The following is a 19,691-nucleotide window of genomic DNA, read 5'->3' as shown; positions in this document are numbered from 1 at the left end:
CTAGACTCAGGAGCTGTTGTTGTTGCTGCTGCCGCATCTGTTGTTGTTGTAGCCGTTGTAGGGGGCTGAGGAGGTTGGGAGGTTGATTCTCCCTGTTTGTCCTGGAGTGCCTTTTCTAGCTCCCCTTCCAGATCAATCACTCTTTGGTTCAGCTGCATTATTAGGTCCAATTGATCTTCAGCTTCCTTTTCTTTCTGCAATTCTCCTGTTTGAGGGTGCTCAGTAGGAAGCAATTTCAGTCTCTTCTTCAACACAGCAATGTCATCATCTTTTTTCTTCATAAGGGCCCTCACACCCTTAGGATCCTTAGGATCATGTCCTAGGTCCACAATAATGTCTTCCAGTGTTTTGATTCTATTGTCTTTGGCCATGGAGGACATTGTCTCCAAGTCCAGCTGAGTATTGGTGTTCTTCAGAGATTCTTTTAATTCATGGGCCATTGTGGCCCTGTCTACCAGTGTGGCATAGACCATTTCCCCCGTTTGCTTATGCAGTTCTATCTGATCCATAGGGTGAATGTCTTTTGCCATGACCTCCAATTTTGTTTTAACAAAATCCGCAGCTGACTGAGGCTGCTGTACCTTAGGCTGAAAATGGGTGAGGATCATCTTTTCCTCTTTGATGTCATATGCTGCCATCAACCTTTCTTGTTTGGCAGGTGTTGCCTTGAGAAATTGTTCATATATCTGCTTTTTCAGCAGCTCATTCTGTGCCTTAATTTCTTTGAAGGAGGCCTTGGTGCTGGATGGCTTCTTGCTTTGCTGGGTGGAGGAGGACACCTCCATGCCACGCTGTCCTCCTTGCTCTTGTTGAAAAGAGCTTGTGGCTGTCTGCTGGCTGTCCTCTCTTTCTTTCCTTGGGCTCTCAAGGATCTCCTCGCTGATTTCTTCTATGACTGGAGAATCAACCCTTTGTCTTTTGGCTTCGGGTTGCTGAGCGGATCCACTAGCAGGTGTGGACTCCTCTCGGTCCCGTTTCTTGCCCCTTTCCTCATGTGCAGGGGTCTGTAAGGCAGGCACTGTTGGTGCCTCTATTTGTGGTGGAGGAGTTTGCTCTTGCTGCTGCCCAATTGAGGAGGCAGGTTTATCTGTCACTACTTCCTTTTCTGCACCCATTATCTCCTTGCCTTTTTATGTACCTAATGCTAATGTAGATGGCTCGTGGGTGATTGGTGCGGTTGCAGCAGTGGATGTACCTTCTCCAATTGGATGTGGCTGCTTGAAAGTTACCTGTTGCACAGAATCTAAGTCAAGAGTTTTTTCTAAATCCTTGACATTTCTTTCCATTATTTCTTCTTGGGTTAGTTCCTCAATTAATGTTCCTTGCAACCATTCATCTTGGTTGGCATACTGCTCAATTTGTGGATATTTACAGTGCTCATACCCTAGCAGCCTGTATTTGACTCTTTTAGCACTGATGAAGCCTTCGGGGTCATAAGGGACCCACCAGAAGCTTCTCTTTAGTTTGTATTTATCTCTAAGAATTTGGTCAACCTCTTGCCAACCCTCTTTCTTATTCATGATAAAGGGGCCCATGTGGTCTTTGAAGTTGAGATGGGCTTTCTTCATGGCACTATGAAAGTGGGTGAGGTCAGAGTTAATGAGTTTCCTATAGTATTCCAAGGTGAACATTCTCATTGGTACATATCTTGGGAGCCTATATGGACATAGCTCACAGCCATAGATTCTGATGACTGTATGGTTTTGGTATAGGTACCAATCACCTATTTTATAGTTCTTGGACAGCTGCAAAGTTTTCTGGATTTCAAATGACAGTCTGGGAGGAGGGGATCTCATTAATAGGCAAGAGACCGGGTAAAAAAATTGGTCAATAAATTCACAGTAAGAATATGGTGAATCTTGAACTTGGTGGAAAACTGATGACCAGAAGATGACAGATCTCCTCTCTCCCCTAGAATCCAGTTTCTTGATGGGGCATTGAAAAACTTCAGACTGATAATACATGAACAAGTGGTAGATATATGATGAATATTTGAACACACCCTCCCTATCCACTTTCAAGAGCTGGTCATGTATTTTGTTGGCTATAAACTTGGCAAAGTTATATTTGTAAGCAGGAGGCTGGCCTGGGCTATAAGCAGCTAATAATACCAGCACTGTCTCATCAATGTGCTCACTGGTTTTGTAGCCCAACACATAGGAGATCATGTCAACTAGGAGCTTGCCTACATCAGTGAAATGGACATACAAGAAAGGAGGTGGCCCTGTAGGCTGGCGGTCAGCCCTCATGAATGTCTTGGTGACCTTCTCAATGTCAGCAGTGGAAAGTTTGGCGCCTGCATCCAGTAAATAGTTCATGGAGAAGGGAAACAACAGCTGAGTTTGCTTGAAGTTGAGCATTTGGTTGATGGAGTCAGGATTGATGTGGAAGAGTATGCTCCTAGATGGAGACTTGAAAGTTCTCTGAGTTGGATCGTAATTCTCAGCACATAAGCGGATGATTTCTGGAAAAATATTAACAGATGGGAGGAAATAGTAAGGTAGATTGGACTCCCATATCCCATATGTGTCATTGTTGCTCAAATAGTTGTCTCTCAATTGGCGAAAGGTCTGTAAATGGTTCCTGTCAGCCACAAGGTCTTGGATGAGGTAATCTCTGTCAGCAAGAGGCATGGCCTCAAGCTCCTTGTTTGGTGGATTCATAGGAGTGACACTGAGAGCTGATGGTGTAGCCATTGGAAAGCTTTCAGGTGTTTGACTATAGAGTGCAGCTTCTTGGTGTAACAATCTGAATATGATGGCTTATGAGTCTTTAGAGGTGAGGTGGCAGAATGAATGCAGCTGGGGTCAAATTTTCCTTTTGGAAGGAGCAACTTGGATGAGTTGACTTAACTCTGGTTTCTTCTGGTGAATTCTCAGGATTTATGGACAGTGAGGGCAAATTGCAGAGGAGAGCAGGATTACAATCTGGTGTAATGAAGTCTTTAAATTATACACTCGGAAAAAGGGAACAATGCCGGGCAGTTGGGGGAGTACGTCGAAAATTAAGCTCGAGAACGACTGTGCAACAGTGAATTTTGAACATAGGGTGCTTTAGATCTTTTTAGGCTAATCATTAACAGGCCAACACCATTAATTTAGGAGTTCTTTAGGTAATTTTAGTGGAAAATTTGCAGATAATGGGAAGAACACGACAAAACGGGTTGGTTTTGGCAAAATACCTGGATAAACTAGCGCTGAGGGCTGCCGGGTTGATCGACGGGCAAAGAATGTCATTGAATTTGCATGTGGCAGCGTCCGAATCATTTAAATTCGCAATCTGGAGGCAATTTGGCATAAACGAGTAGAACAACACACTCGAAATTTCCAATGAAAATGACCCAAAACGGTCCATTTCCGTGTTTTTAACGATAAATTTGGCGCATATGGCTTTTGGCGCTTTCCCGCGATGACATCAGCACGACGTCATCAGCGGGCCCCGGGTACGGACGGTGACGTGGATGCTGACTGGGATGACAGCGTGGCGGGACACGGTGGCATAAAGTGGGGGCGCAAAGGCAGCGTGGAGGGCGACGTGGCGCAGTGGCGGGGGCCTCGGGTGTGACGTCACAGTGACGAGGGACTGACGTAACGTGGGTGGCAGTTTGCGGGAGGTGGTTTCCGGTTTCCCCGCACCGCCTTTGGGGGAAGGTGGTTTTGGGGGGGAGGGCTCCGAACAACCCTGGCTGCCGACACGTGGCCCGTGTACGGGAGAAAAACCACCCACTCCTCGGATGTTAAATTTCGACACATCCGCGGCCCAGATCACCCACCCACTGTTGGATCAGGCGCGGCGGGTGATCGACGGTTGGCGGGCGCTCTGACGCGCCGCGCAAGTTTGGGATGGGAACCGCCCATTGTTTAAATAATATTTCATTGTTGCCGGTTTAAACTTTAGTCTTGGTGGGTTTTGGGGTTTCAAATAGACGCGGGTTAATGCGACAGGGTTTAATAAAAACATTTAAACATTGGGTTTAACTGCGGGGGTGGTTTTTAGGTTATTAATTTAACCAGGGGTTAGATTAATTCCTGGGTAAGGGTTGACTATAGTCCCAGATGGACTAATGTCTCCCATGATAATGTTACTTAGCTATAATGCTAAGGGGGTGGAATATTTACATATTTTTTGGGTTTTTGCATAAAATGCTATAATAGTAAGGGGAAGGGGGGGACTTAGGGAGCTATATAGTAAGTTTAGAAGTTAATATGAATTTGGGATGTGAAAGAGGAACAGAGAGCTAAGTTTTAAGGAATAAACTTAGATTTGGAAACAGATGAGAGTGAGAAATGATTTTTAGACAAGAAATGTGGCTTCTTTTCAGAGAAGAAGGTCACAACTTGTCATGAATTTCACAAATGAGAAATGCAAGGAGGACTGTTTAGGCAGATCCTAAAGTCCTCAAGGGGATGTTAGTAAGGAAGCTTTTGAAGGGAATGAGGGAAGTTAGACATGCTTGATGGTTTTCCATATAGATCATTGTTCTTGCCCTTCTCTTATTGGTGAGATCAGATATGATTTTCCATATATCATGTGTTTAGATCTTGTTTTCTACAACCTCCAACTGCCTACCCTGCCTAATAGGCCTAACATTTTTTCTTCTTTTAGATGGGTGCACTTAGCATTGCAAACCCTGATAATCCTCTTTTCTTTTTTCTTCCATCCTATCTAAATCTACCCTTATGTCTTCCAAGGGCCCAGATTAAGCAGTTGGGCTCCTTCCTTTCTCTATCCAACTAGTCATCTGCCAAGCTTGAACTGTTTGAGCAGGTATTCTCTCTCTAGTCTAGAACAGGCAATTTAAAACATGGCATGGCCCAACTTGAGCTGTTGGACCATCCATCAAGATAGCAGTGGCATTTTGGTTAACCACTTTCATGGTCTTTGTTTAGGGTTCATTTCATTTATTTTTTCTAACCAGTTCATTTTCTTGCCTTTTGCTTATTCTTTTAAGGCATACCCTCTTTACATTTTTTAACTGTCTGCTTCTCTCACAAAAATGGAACCTCTGTATCATCAAAGATGAACATTTTTGGCCCTTCCACTGTGAATCATGAAAAATGATACCCTATTGGTATAGGAGGCTAACAGAATCAAATGATTTTCTTGCTGTATGAGTCAATTTGATTTTGGCCCCTTTCTTCGACATGAAGGTAATATGCTTTACATATTCAACAAAATTTGGAAGAAACCTCCTTAAAAAATTTATTTTTCCCAGAAAAGACTGAATATCCTTCTTTGATCTAGGGTAGACAAAGTCTGAATTTCTTTGACTCTTTCTAGGTCAATTTGGGCACCTACAGCAGACACAACATGTCCTAACAGCTCGCCTTCTTCTACAACAAATTGAGATTTTTTGGGATTGACTGAAATCCCAAACCTTCTACACTTCAAGAATGCTTTTTTAAAATGTTGTAAATGATTTTGATGGCTGTTGGAATATACAGTTATGTCATCAAGGTAGATAAGCACAAATTTGTCCTTCTCTCCCACAAATGCTATATCCATAGCTCTCTGAAAGGTTCCAACATTCATCAATCCAAATGGCATTTTGGCATACATAAAAGTGCCCCAATGAGTGGTAAATACAATCCTTTATTGATCATCTGGGTGCACAACAATCTGATTAAAGCCTGAAAAACCATACAAGAAAGACATTACTTTGGAACCTGAGACATTTTGTAGCAAATGCTCCATCTTGGGTAGAGGATAGTTGTCTTTCTTGGAGCATTTGTTTAAATTTCTGAAATCAACACACAGTCTGATTTCACCACTTTTCTTCCTCACCACCACCAAATTGGCTACCCATTTGGAATATCTAAGAGGAACTATAACCTTGGCAGCCAACAATTTTTTAATTTCTTTTTCAATTAAAGGAAGAAACAGAGGTTTTATCAGTCTCAAATTTTGGTTGAAAGGAATAGTGTCTTTCTCCAGAGGGAGTGTTATGAAACCAGCTCAAGAAAAGATAGATCAACGCCTTAGAATTCAATCTCTTCGAGGGGGCAACCTCCTTTACATTACATAAATGAACAATTCTTGGATGATACAAATGACAAAACCTCCTTTCTATATATAGGAGTCTAAGGAGTCACAATATAATCCAGCCGACCTAACAATAATAATATAAAGCCACAAAAATAACAATAGAGGGATTCTATGGGGCACAGAAATAACAATATGGGGGTAATAGGGGCACAACAATATAAATAAGGGATATAACTACAATAGTAATGGGGTAATCACTAGTATTATAGGGACCCAACATGCCCCTCTCCTTCAAAAAAGTGTTGTCCTCAACGCTTGAGTAGTTCTGGATACTTCTGCATAAAATTCTCATCCTCCCATGTGGAATCTTCAGCGGATAAGTTCTTCCACTTGATAAGATACTCTGAAATTGATCGATTTCGTAGCTGTCGAGTTCTTGTTTCTGTGACTGCTTCCGATTCCAATATAATTTTTCCTTCCTCGTCAAGTTCTGGAAATATTGTTTGAACTGGGAGCTTGTCGCCTATAACCTTCTTTAAACATGAAACATGGAAAACTGGGTGCAATCGAGAAGCTGCAGGAAGCTCCAATTTGTATGCCATAGTACCAATCTTTTCCAACACCTTGTACGGACCATAATACTTTGGTGATAATTTATTATCCTTCTTAGCTTGCTTTAGGGACATTTGCTTATATGGTTGTAGCCGTAGGAATACCCAATCACCTACATCAAAACTTCTTTCACTGCGATGTTGATCTGCCTGTTGTTTCATTCTATTTTGTGCCAACACGAGGTTATCCTTTAAGAGTTGGAGGACTTGTTGTTGATGTTCGATGTGATGTTCCACTGCTTGAACCTTAGAATTTTCTCTTAAATATGATGTGATTGATGGTGGTTGATACCCATAAAGTGCCATAAATGGGGTCATTTTTGTTGCTGTATGGAAGGAAGTGTTATACCACCATTCAGCCAGAGGCAACCATTTGACCCATTGTGTCTGTTTATCAGATACAAAGCAACGAAGATATCCTTCCAAACATTTGTTTACTATCTCAGTTTGCCCATCAGATTGAGGATGATAAGATGAGCTATGAGCTAACTGAGTACCAAGACAAGAAAATAATTCTGTCCAAAAATTTCCAGTGAAAATGGGATCTCTGTCACTTACAATAATCTTTGGGTTTCCATGTAGCTTTTGAACTGTTTCCATAAATGCAGTAGAAACTGTACTGGCTTTAAATGGATGTGATAATGCACAAAAGTGTGCATACTTGGTAAGTCTGTCAACTACCACCATGATGACACTCTTTCCCTCAGACTTGGGTAAACCTGTGATAAAATCCATTGAAACCTCCTCCCAACGTTGGCTTGGAATGGATAAAGGTTGTAATAGACCCGGTGTCTTAATTGTTTCAACTTTATTTTGTTGGCAAACCAAACATTCCGCCACAAACTTTTGAATATCTGATTTAAGGCCATCCCAAAAAAATTCCTTCTTAACCCTGTGGTAAGTTTTTAAAAATCCTGAGTGCCCTCCTAAGGGAGAAGTGTGCAATTCCATAAGAATCTTTTGTTTTAGCTGGGAATTCTTACAGAGGTATAAGCGATCTTTGTACCATAACGAATCATTTTCCAGCTAAATGTATCAGAAGTACTGGAATCTTGTTGTAGCTTTCGAATAAGTGCCCACACTTCTTCGTCATTCTTCCATTCCTCCTTTGCTTCGTTTATCCAATCTGGTTGGATAATAGAAATGGCACACAACAATGCTTCCACATCCTCATCCTTTCTTGAGAGTGCATCTGCCACCACATTTTGCTTCCCTTTTTTGTAGATGATTTCAAAGTCATAACCCAACATCTTTGTGACCCACTTTTGTTGCTCTTCAGAGGATAATCTTTGTTCTAAAAAGTATTTAAGGCTATCATGATCCGTTTTTACCTTGAAGTGTCTTCCCATTAGGTAGGGTCGCCATTTCTTAAGTGCATGGAGTATTGCCAACATTTCCTTCTCATAAATAGCTTTGCTTAAAAACTTTCCCTTGATTGGACGACTTTCAAAAGCAATGGGTCTTTCATCTTGCATTAGAACAGCACCAATTCCATTTCCTGAAGCATCACATTCCACAATAAAGGTTTTTGTGAAGTCCGGTGTAGCTAAGACCGGTGCTTGGCACATTGCCTCTTTAAGATGTTCAAAGGCCTTTGTTGCTTCCGGAGTCCATGAAAATGAATCTTTCTTCAATAATGTTGTTAGAGGTGCTGCTATTCTCCCATAATTCTTAACAAACTTGCGATAATACCCTGTCAACCCAAGAAATCCTCGCAGATGCTTTATGGATGTGGGGATTTTCCATTCCTTAATGGCTTTAATTTTGCTAGGGTCTACCTTAACTCCTTCATGAGATACAATATGACCCAAATATTCCACCTCCTGGACTCCAAAGAAACATTTGGATCTTTTTGCATATAATTGTTTCTCCTCCAATAGTTGTAGCACCTTGTCAACATGTTCAACATGATCCTTCCAAGACTTGCTGTAGATTAGTATATCATCAAAAAATACTAACACAAATTTTCTAAGGAATGGTTTGAAAATTGAATTCATCAAACCTTGAAATGTTGAAGGTGCATTGGTAAGGCCAAAAGGCATGACCAAAAATTCATAATGACCCTCATGAGTTCTAAATGCCGTTTTCGGAATGTCTTCAATCTTCATTCTGATTTGATGATATCCCGAACGAAGATCCAACTTGGTGAAGTAAATTGATCCATGCAATTCATCCAGTAATTCATCAATGACAGGAATGGGGAACTTATCTTTAATAGTGAGCTTGTTGAGCTCCCTATAATCTGGACACATGCGCCATGATCCATCCTTCTTGTGCACCAATACTACTGGAGCTGAGAAAGAACTTTGACTCGGTTGAATTATACCAGCCTCTAGCATTTCTGCAACCATACGTTCAATTTCACTTTTTTGGACATATGGATATCTGTACGGCCTGATGTTTGGAGGAACACTTCCTGGAATCAGATGAATAGCATGATCATGATCACGCATAGGTGGGAGACCTTTGGGAGTCTCAAATACCTTGGAATGATTGTCCAGGACTTTTTGGAGATCTGGAGAAATAGATGATTCCAATGTGGAAACATCTAGCGAACATAATTGTGCAATTACACCTCTTTGCTCCTTTTTTAGAAGCTTTGTCATGCCATTAGAGCTGATTATCTTTCCTGGTTTCCCTGCAATACCCCTTAATTCAACTTCCTTTCCTTCCACAGAAAATTTCATGAAAAGTTCTTGAAAATTAAAAGCTATTGTACCCAAGGATTGTAGCCATTGGACTCCTAGTACAACATCAGCACCTCCCATTGGAATGGAAAGCATTGGGCTAGTCAATACATATTCTCCCATGGATAGCTTGATATTATGGCACTTTCCAGAACAATTTATTGTTCCTCCATTTGCAATCATCACTTGACACTCTGGTGCTGGATATAGGAAGCAATTCAATTCTTTTGCTACCCTACAATGAATAAAATTGTGGGTGCTTCCTGAATCAATCAACACTATTACCTTTTTCTTCTTGATTTGTCCTTCTATCTTGATGGTTTGAGGAGTGGTAATTCCCGCCAATGCATTACAAGATATGGTCGGATTTATTTTTTCTTCATCTAGGCTTTGTTCCTGGAATATATTCTCTTCTTTTGACCTTTCTTGCTCCTTTTCTTCTTCCTCTTCACAATCTATGTAGAATAATTTCTTCTCAGCACACTTATGACCTTTTGTGTATTTGCTATCACAATTGTAACAAAGCCCTTTTGCTCTTTTTTCTTCCAATTGTTGTGGTGTCAACCTTGTAGGTTGTGGAAGACTATGGGCAACAACACTTCCGTCTTTATAGTTGTGAATGGTATGCTTCCTAGTTGCCATAATTTTGCTTTCCATTTTTCTTGCTAACCTGAATGCCTTCTCTAATGAATCAGGTTCCCAAAGGCGCACATCATGTTGGATATTATCCTTTAAAGACCCTATGAACACATCAATCCTATGCTCCTCTGGAATATCTTTTACCCTTATGTTCAATTTTTGGAACTCCTCAATGTGCTCCATTATTGAACCCTTTTGTTTGAGACTTATCAATTGGCTAAAAAAAGTGTTGCTTTTTGTATCCTCATAATGTGCTATCAATTCTTCCGTAAAAATTGCCCAAGTGATAAATTGTTTACGAGAACAAAGCCATTGATACCATACAAACTGATTTGGTTCCAAATATAAAGTTGCCATACGTACCTTTTGTGTGTTTTGCACATTATTGAGATCGAAGAATTGCTCCATCTGTAATATCCATGTGGCGGGATCCTTGCCATCAAACTTCCTCATATCGATTTTTGGAATGTGGTGATTCTTCGATCCAACATTAGCGTCTATGGAATCATGATTAACATTTCTTTTGTTCTCATCATGAGTTTCCTTTACTACCTTTTCACCATTAGTAAGTATTTCTTGTAGAAAATTAGTCAAATTTGTCTTCAAATCTGCCATGCCTGTCTTCAAATTTGTGTTCAAATCTATCTTCAAATTTTCCATCTTAGCTTCCATGCCATTCATCTTAGCTTCCACGCCATTTATCTTAGCATCTATTAACTTTTGTGAGGGTGACATTTGTTGCACTTGTTCTTGTAATTTTGATATATCATGTAGCATTTCTTCCTCTTCTTCATGAGTCATGCTAGAGCTTTCAGGTTCCTTACTAGGTGTTTGCATTTTCTTTCCTTGGGGCATCAGTTACCAATAATAATGCTCTACTGTGCCCTTTGAATTCCTTCAAAATAAATTTTCAAACCAAGCTTAAGCAAAATTTAAAAAATCTACACACCTTTTTTCACTTTGTAGGAGTTCGATATTGCCTCTGATGTATCTCTGTACTTTCCAGTAATCTAGTTCTTAACTTGTGACCTGTAGTATCTCTCTATGTCCTCTTTCCAATGCCACAAGTCTGACCCAAATTGGATTCTCCAAGGAAGAGTTATGCGAAATCTCCCACAGTGACTTGATTATAGACCAGTTCAGTAGAGCTAACTTGTACGACGTGCCACGACTCACTGTTTCATCCTTTGGATTTAAAAAACATCCACAAGAAACTAAATTTTGTCCTCTTTCTGTACCTTTTTACGAAATTTCAATCCGATCCTCAGAGAGAAAGTTATGACGATTTTCCCCAGGTCACCTGTTTTGAATGTAATTCAGGAGTCTGCAAAAAGACCAACTTCCTTAGATCATATCTCCGACAATATTGCTCGAAAAGCTCTGAAAGTGGGACCCAAGGTTCACTGCCCATTCGTTTCAAATGGGTTTTTTTTGCGACTTTTGAAACGTCACAGAAAAAAAGTTATATCGAAAATGCCACGATGACCTGTTTGGAGTAGCGAAACCCTAGAATCCAAAGCTCTGATACCAAATGTTATGAAACCAGCTCAAGAAAAGATAGAAAAGATAGATCAATGCCTTAGAATTCAGCCTCTTCGAGGGGGAAACCTCCTTTATATTACATAAATGAACAATTCTTGGATGATATAAATGACAAAACCTCCTTTCTATATATAGGAGTCTAAGGAGTCACAATATAATCCAGCCGACCTAACAATAATAATATAAAGCCACAAAAATAACAATAGAGGGATTCTATGGGGCACATAAATAATAATATGGGGGTAATAGGGGCACAACAATATAAATAAAGGGTATAACTATAATAGTAATGGGGTAATCACTAGTATTATAGGGACCCAACAGGGAGTTTATGCTGAATTATGTTCTTATCATATGTATTTAGGTCACTATACTCCCAGGCAAAAACATCAGCAAATTGACTCATTAAATTATAGTATTCAACACTTTGATCAACGGAAAAATGAGTGGACAGATTTACATATCTAGGCTAACCTGGACTTCCTGTATCATGCTTATAGACTGCAGATTGGTCTTCTTTTTGGGCAACTTTCTAAGGCACCTCATTTTGGTCAAACAATCTTTCAAGAGGAATTAGACCCTTAGGAATATGATTGCTTGGAAGCTGAACAATGTTGTCTTTACCAATTTTATTTCTAAGCTGGGATTGGGGGTTTTCTTCTAAGGCTTCATTATCTTGGTCAATTTTCATTTCAAAAAATTCATCAATGACTTGAAGGAACCTATTTAACTCATCATCACCATTAAAAACTTTCCAATGCCAGACATTATCAAGCAAGGAAGGCCTATACTTCATTTGGACTTCATACACTAGTTTGGGAGGCATAGGAGGAATAAATAGACTGGTAGACAAAACAAGGGAATCAACAATCTGATTTTCGGCTCTAGGAATATATGAAATATAGAAATTTTCAAATAAATCTTTGAGTCTCCATACCTCATCTCTGTATGCCTTTAACCTTGGGTGTTTTGCTTGAAATGTTTTATTTATTTGCTGGCTGATCAAATCAGCATCTCCAAACACTTTCAGATTCTTGATTCCTCTATCTTTTGCTGCATTAAGGCCCAGCACTGGTGCTTCATATTCTGTTATATTGTTTGTCACTTGAAAAACCAGCTTAAAATATAGCTGAATGCTTTCTTTATTTGGAGAAACTAGCACCACCCCTGCTCCTGCAGTTTCCCTCGAACATGCTCCATCAAACAACATCTCCCAAATCTAACCTCCTTGCTTTTCCTTGGCCTGAACTGTTGTTTTCCTAAGCTGCATTAAGGCCTTCTGAGATTCTTTTTGTTTAAAACCTATAAACCCCTCTCTAATCGTAAATGCAGTTGGTGGTCAGTTATGACCCCTCCACGCATGGGTTTGCAGAGATTTTTTGTGAACTAACTCTATATGTACCCAAAATAAAAATGTAGTCGGGTTGATGAATGTTTGGTGTAAACTTCAACTTTTGGAGACTGCAACTATTGTGACACCTGTAGCTTTTGGTCTTCATTTCCAGCTAATACAAGCTTTTTTTGCTGTTAATTGCTCACTTTCCACTTCTTCTTATTTGTTCCAGGCTATGACTGTTATGCATTATTACATGTGCTTTTGATGTTTAGCATTAGAGGGGTTGTCATCCCACCTTTGTGTTAGAATTTAGCTGTATCATTGAATTTGTATGCAGGTTTCTATTGTTTTAATGCCAGAGAGTTGTCATCCTATCTATGCATTAAGAAATAGATTGATAGACCTTTTAACTAGTTGCAGCTAGCCATCTCAGGGTCCTGTGCATCTGTTGGTGTGATTAGTCTTCTCCATCTTCACATTTTCCCTAAAACTGTGAGTAATTGGTGGTCTAAAGCCTTGTAGTTTGGGGTGTTCACCCATGTCTGGGGTTAAACATAGTAGAAGTGGTTATCTGGCTTGAATATGCAGCATTTCTTTCATTCATTCACCATTTATCCAACTTTTTGTTGAAGTTTGTAATGTTCCCGAGCATCTCTAATATACAACCAAGGAGAGTTTCTTGGGGTGATAACATTAATTGGCACCGTTGCCGGGGAGAGGAGAATTGAAGCTCAGCTTCCCTGGGAGAACGACACAACTTCAAGCTTTGATGATAGACAAGGTTTGAACACATTTTTTGGTTGTAATCATCTATCTAGTGACTCCATTGGAGGAAGACCATCCTTTGGTGACTCCACATTGAAGTTCTGGCTTAGTTTGTGAGAAATACTCGAAGAAATCCTCAGAAATTACTAGCTGAACTAGTGCCTGAACCTGAGAGGACTGTTAAATCAAAGAAAGTTTCACAGAAAGGGGCATCAGGATCAGGTAAGCCTAAGAAGTCTCATGCATCTCTGAAAGATAAAGTTATTGCTGAAGATTTATAGTTTGAAGATTTAGAGCTCAACACTGTTAATAAGGAAAAACCTTCAGAGATTAATTCAGCCCTTTGTGCAGTTAGTTCCCCTTTGAATCTTAGTCCAAAGAAAGGTTCCAATTTAGTCCAAAACATCCCTTTATCCCTGCCATCCATCACATTACTTCATACCATTCAATCTGCTAGTGTTCCTCCACATATCCCAATCATGGTAGGACAACAAGCACCTATGAAGATTGAGAGAATTGTTACTACTAGATATGGACCTTCAGTCTTGTCTGTTCCTTTAAATCCTATGCTTGTGGGAGAATATAAAAAATATATGCCTAAATTCACTGGAACAGACGGAGTAATAGCAGAAGAACACCTTCAATCTTTTTACAGTTATGATGATAATTTAGATATAAGTGAAAATGATGTGTGGATGAGAGTTTTTGTCCAGAGCCTTGATGGAGAGGCTACGAAGTGGTTTAGAGAATTACCCTAGAAATCTATAACTAATATTGAAGCATTAGGTGATGCATTTTTCAAGAAATGGGGAGATAAAAAAGACTTGTTGTATTATCATACTGAGTTTGGTAATCTGAAGAGGGAAAATGGTGAATCTTTGCCTGATTTTAATAAAAGATTCAATCGAATGTATAGTAAGATACTAGCTGAGGTAAAGCCTACTCCTACCTCTGCCAAACTCACTTATGCCAATGCTTTTGACTCTGATTTCTACTTATTGTTGAGAGAAAGAAGATGTGCTACTCTAGCTGATATGTAGGATGCAACACTAGAAATAGAATCCAATATTATGGCTGTAGAAAAGCTTAAAAATCAAGCTGACAGAAGGAGGCAAAGAGGTCATGCTTCTACTTCTTCTACATAATCTTTAGAGCCTAAATTAGACAAGATGACTAAGATGATAGTCATTGGCTGCTAAAATTTCTAAGTTGATACTTGAACAAAATTCAAGGAAAATAAGGCAGCAGAACACATTTTCTCCAAGAAATCCTATTCCTTTCAAAAGAGAAAATGAGCAGTTACAAATTATGTAGAGGGGTGAAGAATCAAAAGAAGATCAAAAATTTAAAGCTCATTTCAAAAATGTAGTCATGGAGGAGGAACATTTTGAAGAAGATGAGGATGAAATTCACTGCATGGAGGATAAAGGCAGCACTGCGTTTTTGACATTGGCTGAGTATGAACAATCATTGCTGCAGGAACAAGACAGTCAAGAATGGGATAGAGAAGCTTTGCTACAAGCTGAATAGTAGCAGAGGTATAACCTGAGATCAAATATAAAAAATTTCAAAGAGAATCTTGCCCAAAGAGCTGTTGTCCAAACAGAGTCACGGAATAGCAGGCAGAGAAGACTAGCAGCTAATCCAGTCATCCTCAAATCTCCAGTTCAAGAGGTAAAAGGTTCTGATAAGTCATCTTCTTCTTTCAACTTTGATTCAGAAGTTTAGAAATTGAAAACAACTATGCCTCTGGTAGAGTTGGTGAAGAATGAAGTATTTAGAAAGCCTATCCTTGAAGCCCTTGAGCTAGAAACCACACAAACCTCCACTTTGTCAATTTGCAAGATGACAACCCTGCCATTGTGCTCAGCCCCATGATTGAACCTGCTGATAATAATTCTCCATCTTTTTATGTCTCATTGACCATTCATGACAAAATCCTCCACAATTTCCTGCTAGACACAAGGGCTAGCTACAATTTAATTCCTACAACTATCATGGAAGAGTTAGGCCTTCATATCACTAGACCCTATCGTGATTTATTTTCTTTTGATTCAAGGAAGGTGAAATGTCTTGGATTGATTAAGGATCTGGCCATTACCTTAAGTCAATTTCCCATGAAGAGTATGATGATGGATATTGTGGTAGCAGATGTCCCTCCTAAATTTGGCATGCTGCTATCCAGAGGGTGGATTAAGAGACTAGGTGGGACATTACAGAATGATTTATCTTATGCCACTGTCACAGTGTTTGGAGGAGAAAGCAAAATATTTTATAGAGAAGCACAACTGGCATACATCATCAATGATGAGAAGAATCCTACAAATCATCCTATATATGCAGTGGACACTGATTTTGGAGCATGTATTCTCCAAATAGAAAAATCTCAGAAGACCTCAATGCAGCTCAGGAAATCAATACTTCAGGTCAAGGAAAAGCAAGGAGGTTAGATTTGGGAGATGTTCTTTGATGGAGCATGTTCCAGGGAAACTGCAAGAGCAAGGGTGGTGCTAGTTTCTCCAAAAAAAGAAAGCGTTCAACTGTCTTTTAAGCTAGTTTTTCAAGTGACAAACAATATAGCAGAATATGAAGCACTATTGTTGGACCTTAATGCAGCAAAAGATAGAGGAATCAAGAATCTGAAAGTGTTTGGAGATGCTAATTTGATCATCCATCAAGTAAATAAAACATTTCAAGCAAAACACCCAAGGTTAAAGGCATATAGAGATGAGGTATGGAGACTCAAAGATTTCTTTGAAAATTTCTGTATTTCATACATTCCTAGAGCCCAAAATAAGCTTACTGATTCCCTTGCAGTGTTTTCCAGTCTATTTATTCCTCCTATGCCTCCCAATCTAGTGTATGAGTCCAAATGAAGTATAGGCCTTCCTTGCCTAATAATGTCCAGCATTGGAAAGTTTTTAATGATGACGATGAGTTAAATAGGTTCCTTCAAGTCATTGATGAATTTTCTAAAATGAAAATTGACCAAGATAATGAAGCCTTAGGAGAAAACCCCCAATCCCAGCTTAGAAATAAAATTGGTAAAGACAACATTGTTCAACTTCCCAACAATCATATTCCTAAGAGTTTGATTCCTCTTGAAATACTGTTTGAACAAAATGAGATGCCTTAGAAAGCTGCCCAAAAGGAATACCAATCTACAGTCTGTAAGCATGATATAGGAAGTCTAGGTTAGCCTAGATATGTAAATCTATCCACTCATTTTTCAGCTGATCAAAGTGCTGAATAATGTAATTTAATGAGGCAATTTGCTAATGTGTTTGCCTGGGAGTATAGTGACCTAAAAACATATGATAAGAACATAATTCAGCATAAAATCCCTTTGAAGAAAGACATTATTCCTTTCAAACAGAAGCTGAGACCGATAAATCCTATGCTTCTTCCTTTGATTGAAAAAGAAATTAAACTAGCATTTGCACCTTATGTTGCAAAGGAAACGCCGTAAGGCATAGAGTGGGGAAGAATAGCGACATGTGAATGGGCATTGTTGAAAGCAAGGGTGGACGATAATGTGTATTCTGAAAATGGATATTTTGTTATGGTCAACCTAATGCATTCATTAATTAGATGACAACAAAAAAGTTCCGAGCCCAGGTTGAACCAACACAAATCTTTTCTACAAGACTGAAATTGCCTAAATGATTCCTCAATTAATGGAAATAACCATTTCCCTCCTCTAATACCTAAAATACATTGTAGGAGACGATTTTTCAAGTAACTTAATATAACTAGCAATTGCCCCCAAAAAGTGCAAAGAGAGGTCGATTACAAACAAGTTTTTTTATGTATAAAGTGTTGAGAATGGAGGATCTCGGATTAGACTTTAGTTGGACTCCGTTGGTTTGGGAGATGTATCATGTGTTACTATTTGTGCATATTATGGGCATAAAGTTGGTTATGATGATGGAGATTATTTTCAACCAGTTGTGGGTTGGCAACAACTTTTGTGAATTCCTTGGGTAAGATTCGATCTTCTGGATAACGGAAATTCCAGTGTCCATTTAGTCTATACTAGAGTACAATGATTGTTGGCAAAGCTAAAGAAACTTCCATCAATGTATAGAGCCAATGTAACTCGTAGTCATCATTTTTATCCATACAGGGCTATGATTATAGGTACCAACCATTTGAGCAGGCAGGGGGTGTATTTGCTAAATAGGGATCATGTTATCCTCGTGGAGTTATTGGTTGCACTTAGAAAATATAAAGTAGGATTGAGCATCGACTATCTGGCTGGATGGAATTTTTGATAAGCGCTGGCCAATTTTATCTATTGTGTAATCATTTCCCTGATTTAAAGGCTGCTCTGAGTTACTAATAGAGATGGTTCTAAAAGATAAGGCTTCGAGAACCTTACTTTAGTTGGTGGAGGCTTAGTACATTTTCTTCTGAAGCTTTGGCCTCAAACTCGAAAGCTACTTGTAAAGCATTCTCCAAAGCATTTATACTAAGCAGGTCCATTTTTCTTTGGATATTTTGGTTGAGAGTCCTCTGAGAAGTGAGTCGAGGAACTTCCAATTCGTCACCATGGACTTGAAGCCATCAAAAATATTGTTTGATGCCTTTGACTAGGTACTTGCCTTACATGAATCCACTGCTTCATGATTTCCTCTGCTTTCCCCTTCAGGTATAACCTATCTTGCATTTCTTGCTTGAAGCATATCAAAGTTTGTGTAGGAGGTGAATTTGAGTTGACTAAGTCTCGTACAAGAGCCCACCGCCATGTTAAGGGTTGGTCACTCCATACTGACTTCTTTTAGCATCAACTTCTATGCATCATTCAGTTGTTATATTTGAAAGAAGGCTTCTCGTACAAGAGCCCACCACCATGTTATGGGTTGGTCACTCCATACGGACTTCTATTAGCATCAACTTCTGTGCATCATCCAATTGTTACAGTTGAAAGAAGACTTCTAGGCTTTGTAATGAAGCATCCATCACTTATATTTTAGGATTAAAAGCTTGATATATAGTTCATATATCAGTGATGTTATTGTCCCATAAAACCATAAGACTGAAAGATTCATATCTGGTTGGAATTTCGATGATAATGACGGCCTCACATTCTGCTAGACTCCACATTTTCTGAAAGGCCGGGAACATATTTTTCATTTTAGATGCAATTGTTGGTTGTCAAATATGTCTTATACATTATTTTTATTGGACTTCATGCCTGTAGAGATATTTACTCTTGGCTACTTCCCCAGCCATGATAGAGAAAAGGAGCCCAAACACTTGTGAAGCTTCTTCCTCTACATAGGTGGTGTGTCAAAATGGGTTCTCTTTTTGGCAGACATTTGAGTAACGGTCTTCCGCCAATATAAGATTCTGGTATGCAAGTATAATTTCAACATAGAATTGCCTACATGAACTTAGACCTGAACATTGCCTGAGAATAGAGACTTCAAAGCTAGTTCTTCAAGCGCATGTAATATAGATTCATTTAGAAAAAGGATGCGTGAAGACAATTGTAATGTTGAAGATAGACTTTGATCACCATATTGAGGAACTAACATTGTGCTCGAACCCTACTGGCTTGAGAGTTTTGACAGGGTTTGTGTTCGACTAATATAGTCAACGAAGGTGAGTATTGAATAGGTTCTGATTGGACCACAAAACCATGATGAGTCTCAATGATTCCTCAGCAAGGCATCAACCAAAACAAAGCAGGAATTACACAAGCCTTTCGGGATGCTCTCTAAAGAAGCATGAAACTTCTCATTGTGTTCAGCAACATTTCTATTGAAGGTGAAGTTGGCTCATGTAAAGCAAGGGAAGTTTTGCATCTTCCACAACTTCATATTGTCAAAGACAGCCGTATTCTCTTGTCCAATGTAAGAAGAGAGAACACTTACAATGCAATATATTCATAAAAACATACTAAGAAATGATAGTTATCAAGATAGAATCTAAATTCAAATGTGGATACCATACAATACAGAAAACAATTGGCCCACAAAACTACAGTTCAAAAATTTTTAGGAGTATACATATTATTAAAGCAAAAACATGCACTTCTTCAAATTTATTGAAAAAAATAGGCATGTGGATAGTCCAGACTAATTTTATCAAAAATTTTAATGATTGGATAACATAAACCCC

This window comes from Pinus tabuliformis, chromosome 1_2 (assembly GCF_031772625.1).
Source record: "Pinus tabuliformis cultivar Carrire ecotype Pingquan chromosome 1_2, CPIR1, whole genome shotgun sequence".
In the NCBI taxonomy this organism is placed as follows: domain Eukaryota; kingdom Viridiplantae; phylum Streptophyta; class Pinopsida; order Pinales; family Pinaceae; genus Pinus; species Pinus tabuliformis.
The sequence above is the reverse complement of the archived record's forward strand: the minus strand, read 5'-3'. Positions refer to the sequence as shown.